The following is a 10,113-nucleotide window of genomic DNA, read 5'->3' as shown; positions in this document are numbered from 1 at the left end:
GATGACACAGGTCAGGCACAGCGGGCATGGGTGTGGGCAGAGCAGGTGATGCCAGCACCTGGAGGAGGGAGAATGACATGGTGTGTGCACCTCTGCAGGGAGATTCCACCTTGGCCTTAACCAAGGCCGCCTCTGCTGGTCTGAGGGCCATCAGTGCTCTGGGAACCCACAGGGTTCTTTGTCTGATCAGTCTGTCTCCTGAGAACTTTGCAGAGCAGGTTAGAGTGTGCCTTAGGCTGCAGCCTGCCAGTCCTGCCTGGGGCGAGTTAGGACTGACAGGTTTAGGACTGTGGGCTTCCCTGTGTTCTAAGGTGGAGAATCCTCTCCTTCACATTTAGAACCATCATGTCAACTGTTGGCAGGGCCTGGCGTCCTCCCCTCTGCAACTCTAAAGCTACACTCCTTACACCAAAGGCCTTACCTCCCTAAGACCCTTGAGGAGGAAATGAGGGAGAGCCTTAGCTGGCCATCCTGCTGGGGCATTTCAGAGCTGTCAACAGGAGCAGGGTTTTATGGGATCCCCTTTGTCCTGGATAATGAGGATTTTCGGTCCTCCCTTACATGGCCAGCCCCATTAGACCAAGACCCCCATCTCCAGAGTTTGACAGCCATGCCCAGGGACTCCCAAAGTAGACCACAAGGGTAGGGGTTTGTGCAGGGTTCAGAGTACCCACAGTCCTCACTCAGGGTTCTCTCCTTGACTCTGAATAAAGCCTGGGTTTTTCTTTCTTTGATCTGAGTCCACCAGCTTGAGATCAAGGTCTTCATTCCCTGAGAGCCCAAGACAGAATTGAGGGCGACTTGGGCTTAACAGCCAACCTTGAGCCTCAGTACAGGGTGGATTGAGGTGGTGTTCTGTGGGGTCTCCTTTGTACTGGGGACGTGGGGGTGTATTCCAGCAGTTCTAAGAATCCACACCCTGACTTTCAGCATCACCTCTCCCTTCCGAAGACCTGAGAACCTAAGAGCTGAGAACCTGGAGGTGGAAGTCAGTCAGCATCTCATGCTGACAGCTCTGCCCTGGGCTTCCCAGGATTGAAATCAGGGGTGGGGCTCTTTGCGGGTGACACTGTACACTTCCGTTAGGAGGAACATAATGTGTGTGTAGCTCCCTCTGTGGTGATGTTGGCAGTTATTGATGATCATTACCTTTATCCATTCACCCATTAGAGGCTGCAGGATAGTAATTCTATAATCTATCATTCCTTGTGAGTTTCTCATCTGAAATACTTCTTCAGGAAGAACCTTTCCTCCCTGGTCTACCTTATGGTTACCTTGAGGTAATGGTAAAACATATTTATGGTGTTCTCGTATTAAATACCTTCTGCACCTATATTTTGGACAATTTTATTTAACATCACTTATTTCTAGTTCTGTTTTGTAATTGATAATACTTACAAAATTGTATATTCTATAATTTTTGAACTGTCTTTGGTTAGTTGCCTTTATTGTTTTCTATTTCCTTATTTCTATATTTAACTTCATTATTTCCTACTTTCTATGTAAACTTTAGGTTTAATATACTATCCATTCTCTGTCTTCTTCGATTTTATAAATATTTCTTGTTTCCTAATAGATTTATTCAAGGCTGTAATCGTCCCTCTTAATACCACTTGGGCTGTGTCTAACAGGTAGTGTCGCAGAGCTTTATGTGTATGCTTAAAAATTTTACAACTTGAATATATTTTTTTATGCTATGTGCTAGAAAAGTAAAAATAATTGGCCACATATAAAAATCAAGGATTGCGTAGACACAGAAAATTCTCTGTGTATTTAACCCAGAAGGAATTTAATGCAATATATTGGTTACTCAAGGGATGAAAAAGTCACACAGGGAAAGGAAAGGAAACCTAATACTTAGCAACATGAGACTATCACTCCCAACTTTGGGCTCCTGGAGCCTAGAAGTTGGTGTCAACAGGATTTAGGACCATAGTAAGCCAATATAATGGGGACTGGAACCAAAAAGAAGATCAGTCATTAAAGGAGAAGCCACCTGGTACAGAGAGGGAGAAAAGAAAACTCAGGGTGCTCCTTTTGCCTGAAATAAGAGGACAGCCAAATGTTGAGCGAGTCTACGATTTATAGATTCAGCCCGTATAATAGAGAATGGAGCAGGGGAAGGGGAAGGAAGAGTTCTGAGGGCAAATAGGCTAGGACTAGCATACCACATTGATATTGCAAGTTAAATGAGAAAAATCATGTCTAAATTGATATAGGAAAATATTTTATAAAAATAAGCGTTCATGATAAAGAATATATGTTATCAGATCAGATAAAGGATATCTACCAAAAACAAAACAAAACAAAAAACTCAACAGAAAAATGACATACACGATATGGAAATGTTAAAAGCTTTTACTTGAAAACTGAGTAGACAAGGATACCAGCTATCATACTTTTTATTCAATATTTTAATACAATTTTTACATAGTACAGTAATAAGAATCATAAGAAACCAAAGAGATAGGGATTGGAAAATAGGAAACACAGCTTTTATAATTAGCAGATGATTAGACTGTGCATAATAAAATATAAATGAACTAAAGATAGGCTGTTCAATCACCTAAGAGAGTTCCTCACGATAAGAAATGCTAAAGTCAATCAAGGTGAAACCAAAGGACAGTAACCAGAAACCATATGGAAAAATGAAGATAAACCTATGAACACAGATAAATATAAAAGCCAGGATTATTGTATTTTAGGTATGTAATTACTCTGTTTGTTTCCTATATAATTAAAATAAAAGTACATAAAATAATAATTATAGGTCTTCCTTGATGGATACACAAATATAAAGATATTACTTTTAGAAAAAAATTACAAACCAATATCACTTATGAATGTAGATACAAAAATCCTGAACAAAATAATAGTAAATGGAAACAAACAGCGCATAAAAAAGATTATGCACAATGACTTACTGGGATGTATCCCAGAAATGCAAGGCTAGTTCAATACAAGAAAATCAGTCAACGTAATAGGCCACGTTTTAAGAACAAAGGAGAAAAAAACATGATTATCTCAGTAGATGCAAAAAAAGCATTTGACAATATTTAACATACTTTCATGATAAAAACACTCACCAATTAGGAATATAAGGTAACTTCCTTAACATGATGAAGGAAATTTATGAAAAACCCATAGCTAACATCACACTAAATGGTGAAAGAATGAACGCTTTACTCTTAGGAAGAAGGCAATATCCAAAGATCACTGTATGATTCCATATATAAAATTTTCAAAATGACAAAATTATAAAAATAGGGAAAGATCAATGGTTTCAAGAGCTAGGGTTTGAGGGAGTACAAACCAGTGCATTTCTTTGGAGTGTTGGAACAGTCTGTATGTTGATTGTGAGGGTGGTTACCAAAACTTATACATGTGGCAAAATTTCATAAAACTATACACCAAACAAATTAATAGTTTAAAAACCTTCCCCCCAAAAGAATCACTAGGCCCAGATAGTTTCATTAGTGAATTCCATCAAACATTTAAGGATGAAATAATACAAATAAGCTGTATTTTTCCCCCAGAAAATAGAAGAGAGAAGCATTCTTTTTTTTTCTGTTTAAAGACATCTTTAATATATATCATTGATTCATTCACGTTGAACTCATGTCGACAGCACTGTAATTCATGCCTGAATGAAGCTTATCTGACACACGTATTTTCTCCATAAGGTACATCTCAGGCTCCTTGGACATAGGAACACTGGGCAGCACTTGAGCACTACACTCGTGCACCATTTTCAACAGCAAAATCAAAAAAGCATAGAATGTTACAAACATGGCACTAAATAGACCGCAAGAAGGATGCTTATTTACAAGATGAGAAATGAAACAAGAAGTTTGCCTTGTTCCATCTCAGCTGAGAACGTGGGCATCAGGGAACTCACATTTTTTATTGCTTGGTGCATGTCCAAGAGTGACTGCAAGCACTGAGTATTGATTTGGGGCTTACAAATAAATTTTAGTGAGTAGGTGAACTCACAAATACAGAATCTGCGAATAATGAGGATCAATGGTAATTGTGTATCTTTCATCTTTCTCTGAGGGCTGCTGTCAGGATTTGGGCTTGTTCACACAGCTAATTGGGTTTTCAGAGTGCAGAGATGTCATTTGGCATCAGTTCTGAGTTCCACTCTCAGCATCACCACCTACTTGCTATGTGCCCTCATGTAAGTTCACAGGTTTCTGGAGCCTGAGTTTTACCATTCAGGTAAAATGGAGAGAACACCCTTTAATGTGTGGGGGGAACATAAGGGTGAATTAGAATAGATGAGGAGTACCCAGGACCGTGCCTGGCAGGGTGCTGATTAGATGGCAGCTTTTGTTGTTGTTGTTTGTTTATGTTGTGTTTGTTTGTTTGTTTTTACTCTTTTTTATTTTCCATTACAGTTGACATTCAATATTTTATATTAGTTTCAGATGTACAGCATAGTGATTAGACGTTTATATAATTTATGAACTGATATCCCCCTGATTAGTTTAGCGCTATACACAGTGATTACAATATTATTGACTATATTCCCTATGCTGTACTTCACATGCTGGGAATATTAAAACATAATTATTTTGAATTCATATTAAAGTTTCAATTCATCTTCAAAAATGCTTCGATCTTTAATAAATATTTCAAAAATATTTCCTGACATACCATCAGTTAAATAAGTAATACTAGTTAAATAAAAGACTAATCCATCTCACCCACTACTTATTTTTTTGTTTAATTTTTCAATTACAGTTGACATTCAATATTATTTTATATTGGTTTCAGGTGAACAGCCTAGTGGTTAGACACTTATATAATTTGTGAAGTGATCCCCCCCCATTAGTACCCACCTGGCACTATGCATACTTGTTATAACAATATTATTGACTATATTCTATATTCCTTTTGCTGTACTTTATATCCCTGGGACTATTTTGTAGCTACCAATTTGTACTTCTTAATCCCTTCCCTTTTTTCACCCTGCCTCCCAACCCCCCTCCCATCTGGCAACAATCAGTTTGTTCTCTGTATCTATGAGTCTGTTTCTGTTTGTTTGTTTGTTTGTTGATTTATTTTGTTCTTTAGATTCCACATATAAGTGAGATCATATGGTATTTGTCTTTCTCTATCTGACTTATTTCACTTAGCATAGTACCCTCTAGGTCCATCCATGTTGTCACAAATGGTAAGATTTTATTCTTTTTTATGGCCAAATAGTATTCCATTGTATATATGTACCACTTCTTTATCCAGTCATTTATCGATGGGCACTTCCGTATCTTGCTTACTATAAATAGCACTGCAGTGAACATAGGGGTGCATATGTCTTTGCAAATTAGTGTTTTGGGTTTCTTCAGATAAATACACAGAAGTGGAATTGCTGGGTCATAAGGTAGTTCTATTTTTAATGTTTTGAGGAACGTCCAAACTGTTTTCCACAGTGGCTGCACCAATTTGTAATCCCACCAACAGTGCATGAGGGTTCCCTTTTCTCTACATCCTCGCCAATATTTGTTTGTCAATTTCTTGATGAGCATTCTGACAGGCATGATGTTAGTGTGGTTTTAATTTGCATTTCTCTGGTGATTAGTAATGTCGAGCATCTTTTCATATGTCTATTGGCCATTTGTATGTCCTCTTTGGCGGAATGTCTGTTCAGGTCCTCTGTCCATTTGTTAATTGGATTTTTGGGTTTTTTGGTGGTGAGTTGCAAGTTTCTTATAAATTTTGGATATTAACTCCTTATTGGATGTATCATTGGTGAATACGTCTTTTCATTTTTCTTTTGGTGTTTTTTTTTGATGGTTCCTTTTGCTGTACAAAAACGTTTCAGTTTGATGTAGTCCCTAGAAAAGCATTCTTAATTCTTTTTATGAGGGCAACATCACCCTAAGCCCAAAACCAGATAAATACATTAATAGAAAAGAAAACTACAGACAAATATCTCATGAACACAGACAAAAAAAAAAAAATCCTTAACAAAATCACAGCAAATGGAATCCAGCAATATGTAAAAATAATAATGCATCATTACTAAGTGGGACTAATTTCCAGAATTCAGGCCTAATTCAACATTTATAAATCAATTAATGTATTTCATCATATATCACACCGAATTAGAAAACGAATATGATCATATCAGTAGAAAAATAAGTTGAAAATTTTAACACCCATTTATGTTTAAAAAAAATTTTAATTAGGATTAGAAGGGAACATCCTTAACCTAATAAAGGGTATATAAGAAAACCTATAGCTAACATTATGCCTAATGATGAGAGAGTGAATGCTTTCTTGCTAAGACTAGAAATCTAACAAGGATGTCCTCTCCTTACTCCTATTCAGTATCAGAATGGAAGTCCTATCTTGTGCATGACAAGCATTAACAAATAAATGAAAGGTATAGGGATAGGAAAGGAATAAATGGAAAAGTATATCTTTTTGCAGAGGAAATGATTGTCTACGTAGAAAATCTCTAAGAATGTGCAAAGAAAACCTCCTTGAACTAATAACACAGTATAATTGCTTTACTATACACCAGCAATAAAAATTTGAAATTAGAAATTTTAAAAAGTAAAAATATTCACAGTTGCACAAAATTGAAATACTTAGGTACAAATCTAACAAAATATATACCAGATCAGTTTGTGGGAAACTGAAAAACACTTATCAAAGAGGACCTCAATAAATTAAGAAATATTTCCTCTTTATGAATTGGTAGATGCACTGTTGTTAAGATGTCAATTATTTCTAACTTGATCTATAGATTTAATGCAATCCCCAAAATCCCAGAAAATTTTTTTGTAAATATCAACAAACTGATTCTAACTTTTATATGGAATGGCAAAGGTTCTAGATTAGCCAGCACAATAGTGAAAAAAAAAGTTTGAAAACTCACACTACCCTATTTCAAGTCTTAATATAAAGCTGTAGTAATCAAGACAGCATAGTGTTGGTGAAAGAATAGACTAATAGATCAATGGAACAGAATGGAGAGCCCAGAAATAGACCCACACAAATATAGTCAACTAAATTTGACACAGGCACAAAGGCAAATAAATTAAAAGATAATTTCTTGCACCAAATAATGCTAGGGCAATTGGATGTCTACATGGGGGAAAAAATTGAACTTAGACACAAAGCTCATACCTTACACAAAAATTAACTTAAAATAGGTTACAGATCTAAATAGAAAATGCAAAATTGTGTAGCTCCTAGAAGGAAACACAGGAGAACATCGGTGACTTTGGGTATGGGTATGAGTTTTAGATACAATACTGAAAGCACAGTCTATAAAAGAAAAAAAATAAGTTGGACTTTATAAAAATTAAAAATTTTCGCTCCATGAAAGACACTGTTAGGAGAATGAAAAAACAAGCCACAAATTGAGAGAAAATATTTGCAAATCACATAGCTGATAAAGGACTTGTATCTGAATGTACACAGTGATCTTAAAACTCCACAATAATAAAACAAGCAGCCAGTAGTGGTTTGCATGATGATGTCTCTTAAAGATAAGTCCATTTCCTAACCCCTGGGACCTGTGGATGTGACCTTATTTAGAAAACATCTTTGCCAATGTAATCAAGTTAAGAATCATCCTGGATTTAGGGTGGGCCCTATATCCAAAGACGGATGTCTTAGGAGAAAGACAGAGGGACAATTGAGCAACAAACATACAGAGGGGAAGACCATGTGAAGACAGAAGTGGAAGCAGAGATTGGAGCGATGCATTTATAAGCCAAGGGATGCCGGGAATTGCTGAGTAGCTACTAGAAGGTAAGAGAAAAGCCTGGAATGGATTCTCTCTCAGAGCCTCCAGAACCCTTCTGAAAGCTTGATTTCAGACTTCAGAACTCCATAATCATGAAAGGATGAATTTCTTTTGTTGTAAGCCACCCAAGTTGTGTTTATTACAGTTGCCCTAGAAAAATAATATGCGACCCTATTTTTAAAATAGACAAAAGATCTGAACAAATATCTCACAATAGAACATATACAGATGGCAAATAGGCATATGAAAGGATGCACAACATAATTGTGCATTAAGGAAATGCAACTCAAAACAATTAGTTACTAGTACACACCTATTAGAAAGACTAAAATACCAATTACTAGCAAGGATGCAACTGGATCTCTCACACGTTGATGTTAAAAATGCAAAATGGTGCAGCCATTTTGGGAACAGTTTGGCAGTTTCTTATGAAGCTAAACATAGTTTTATCATATAATCCAGAGTCTGTGCTTCCAGATATTTATTCAACTGTTATGAAAAACTTATGTCAACACAAATAACTTCACATAGATGCTTATAGCAGCATTATTCATGATCACCCAAAACCAAGATGCCTTTAGTAGGTGAGTGAATAAATAATCTGTGGTACATACATACAATGGAATACTATTCAACAATAAAAAGTAATAAATTATCCATTCACGAACTAACATGGATGAATCTTAAATGCTTGTTGCAAAGCAAAAGAAACCAGTCTGAAAATACTACATACTGTATGATTCCGTATGACATTCTGGAAAAGACACTACTATAGACACAAAAAACAGATTAGTAGTTTCTATGGTTTTTGTTTATGTGTTTGTTTTGAGGGGAGAGGATGGGTGAAAAATGAAGCATGGGTGTGTTTTTTTAGGATGGTGAAACTATCCTATATGAAACTATAGTGGTGGATATGAGGCATTCATGCATTTTTTAAATCCCACAGAACATTAGAGTACAAAGAGTGAACCTTAATGTATGCAAATAAAAAATCAATTCAGAGACCTAGGTATCTCTGGATGGAATGTAGATGGTGACAGGAAAAAAAAATCTAGCTGTATTACAAATGTATGAAATAACATCAGTGAAGAGGATGGGGAAAAAGAGGTGCTGACCTAAGTAACTTTGTAAATGAGAGGATACTGTAAGACTGAAAAAAAAGGAAACTGTATATAGATGCTGCATTTCTAACTGGTAAAGTTGTTTCTTAGAAGGGTATGGGTTAATAATTTGAAAATAATATACATGTATATCGGGATTGAATAAATAAGTCTATGTATGGTGGATAGTTGGAGCCAATTTTCTCATAGAGGTAAGCAAAGGGGGAAGGCAAGAATGCATAATGCAATACCAGATTAGAATTGGGGCCATTAGTATGACTCATGTTTAGCTTAATATAGATACAGATGGACAAATATGGGAATAATTATAGATATATGTGCACACATGGGCTAATATACAGACATTTTCCAAGTTCTAGCTTCTGAGAGGGCTTAGAAGCAACAAACTCTAGTAGCAATGGCACAATTGGAGCAGGAAAATAAATAACCTAATAGTGGATTATGACTCAAAGTATAAAATAAATATCCATGAGTCCATACTGCTATAAATAAATGACTGAATGAATAAATCAGGGAGAATAGACAAATGTTATGTATAGAGCATTCCGAATAATTTATGTAGCTACTCCACCCTCAGTATGGGGAGCATAACTCCCCACCCTTTAAGTGTGGGCTGAACATAGTGACTTCTTTCCAAAGAGTACTACATGGAAAGGTAGGGGAAAGAGTTACTTTACAGTGGAAAACTTGACAAATACTACCTTAAGTAGGTGATCAGGTAATATCATGAGTTGATAAGTCATGCTGATATCATGTGCCCTTGATATAATGTGATGAAAATGGCACTTGACCCCTGAGGCCTTCCTCCCAAGAACCCATAGTGCCAGTCTGATCATGCGAAAAACATCAAACACATCCCAGCTGAGGGACATTCTACAAAACACCTGACCAATACTCTCCCAAACTGTGAAGGTCATCAAAAATAAGGACAGTTTGAGAAACTGTCACAGTCTAGAGGAGTCTTGGAGAAATGATGACTAAATGCAACATGGTATCGTGGATGGGATCCTGGGCCCAGAAAAAGGACATTAGGGGGAAAAAAATGAAGGAAATAGGAATTAAGTATGGATTTTAGTTAATAGTATGTCGATATTGGTTTAATAGTTGCGATAAACGTATCACATTAACAATAGGGGAGAGTGAGTGCTGGGTATAAGGGTACCACCCTCTGTACTGTCTTTGCAACTTTTCCGTAAATATAAAACTATTTTAAATTTATCAGTTTAT

The sequence above is a fragment of the Rhinolophus sinicus genome, chromosome X, assembly GCF_036562045.2.
Source record: "Rhinolophus sinicus isolate RSC01 chromosome X, ASM3656204v1, whole genome shotgun sequence".
NCBI lineage: Eukaryota > Metazoa > Chordata > Mammalia > Chiroptera > Rhinolophidae > Rhinolophus > Rhinolophus sinicus.
The sequence above is the reverse complement of the archived record's forward strand: the minus strand, read 5'-3'. Positions refer to the sequence as shown.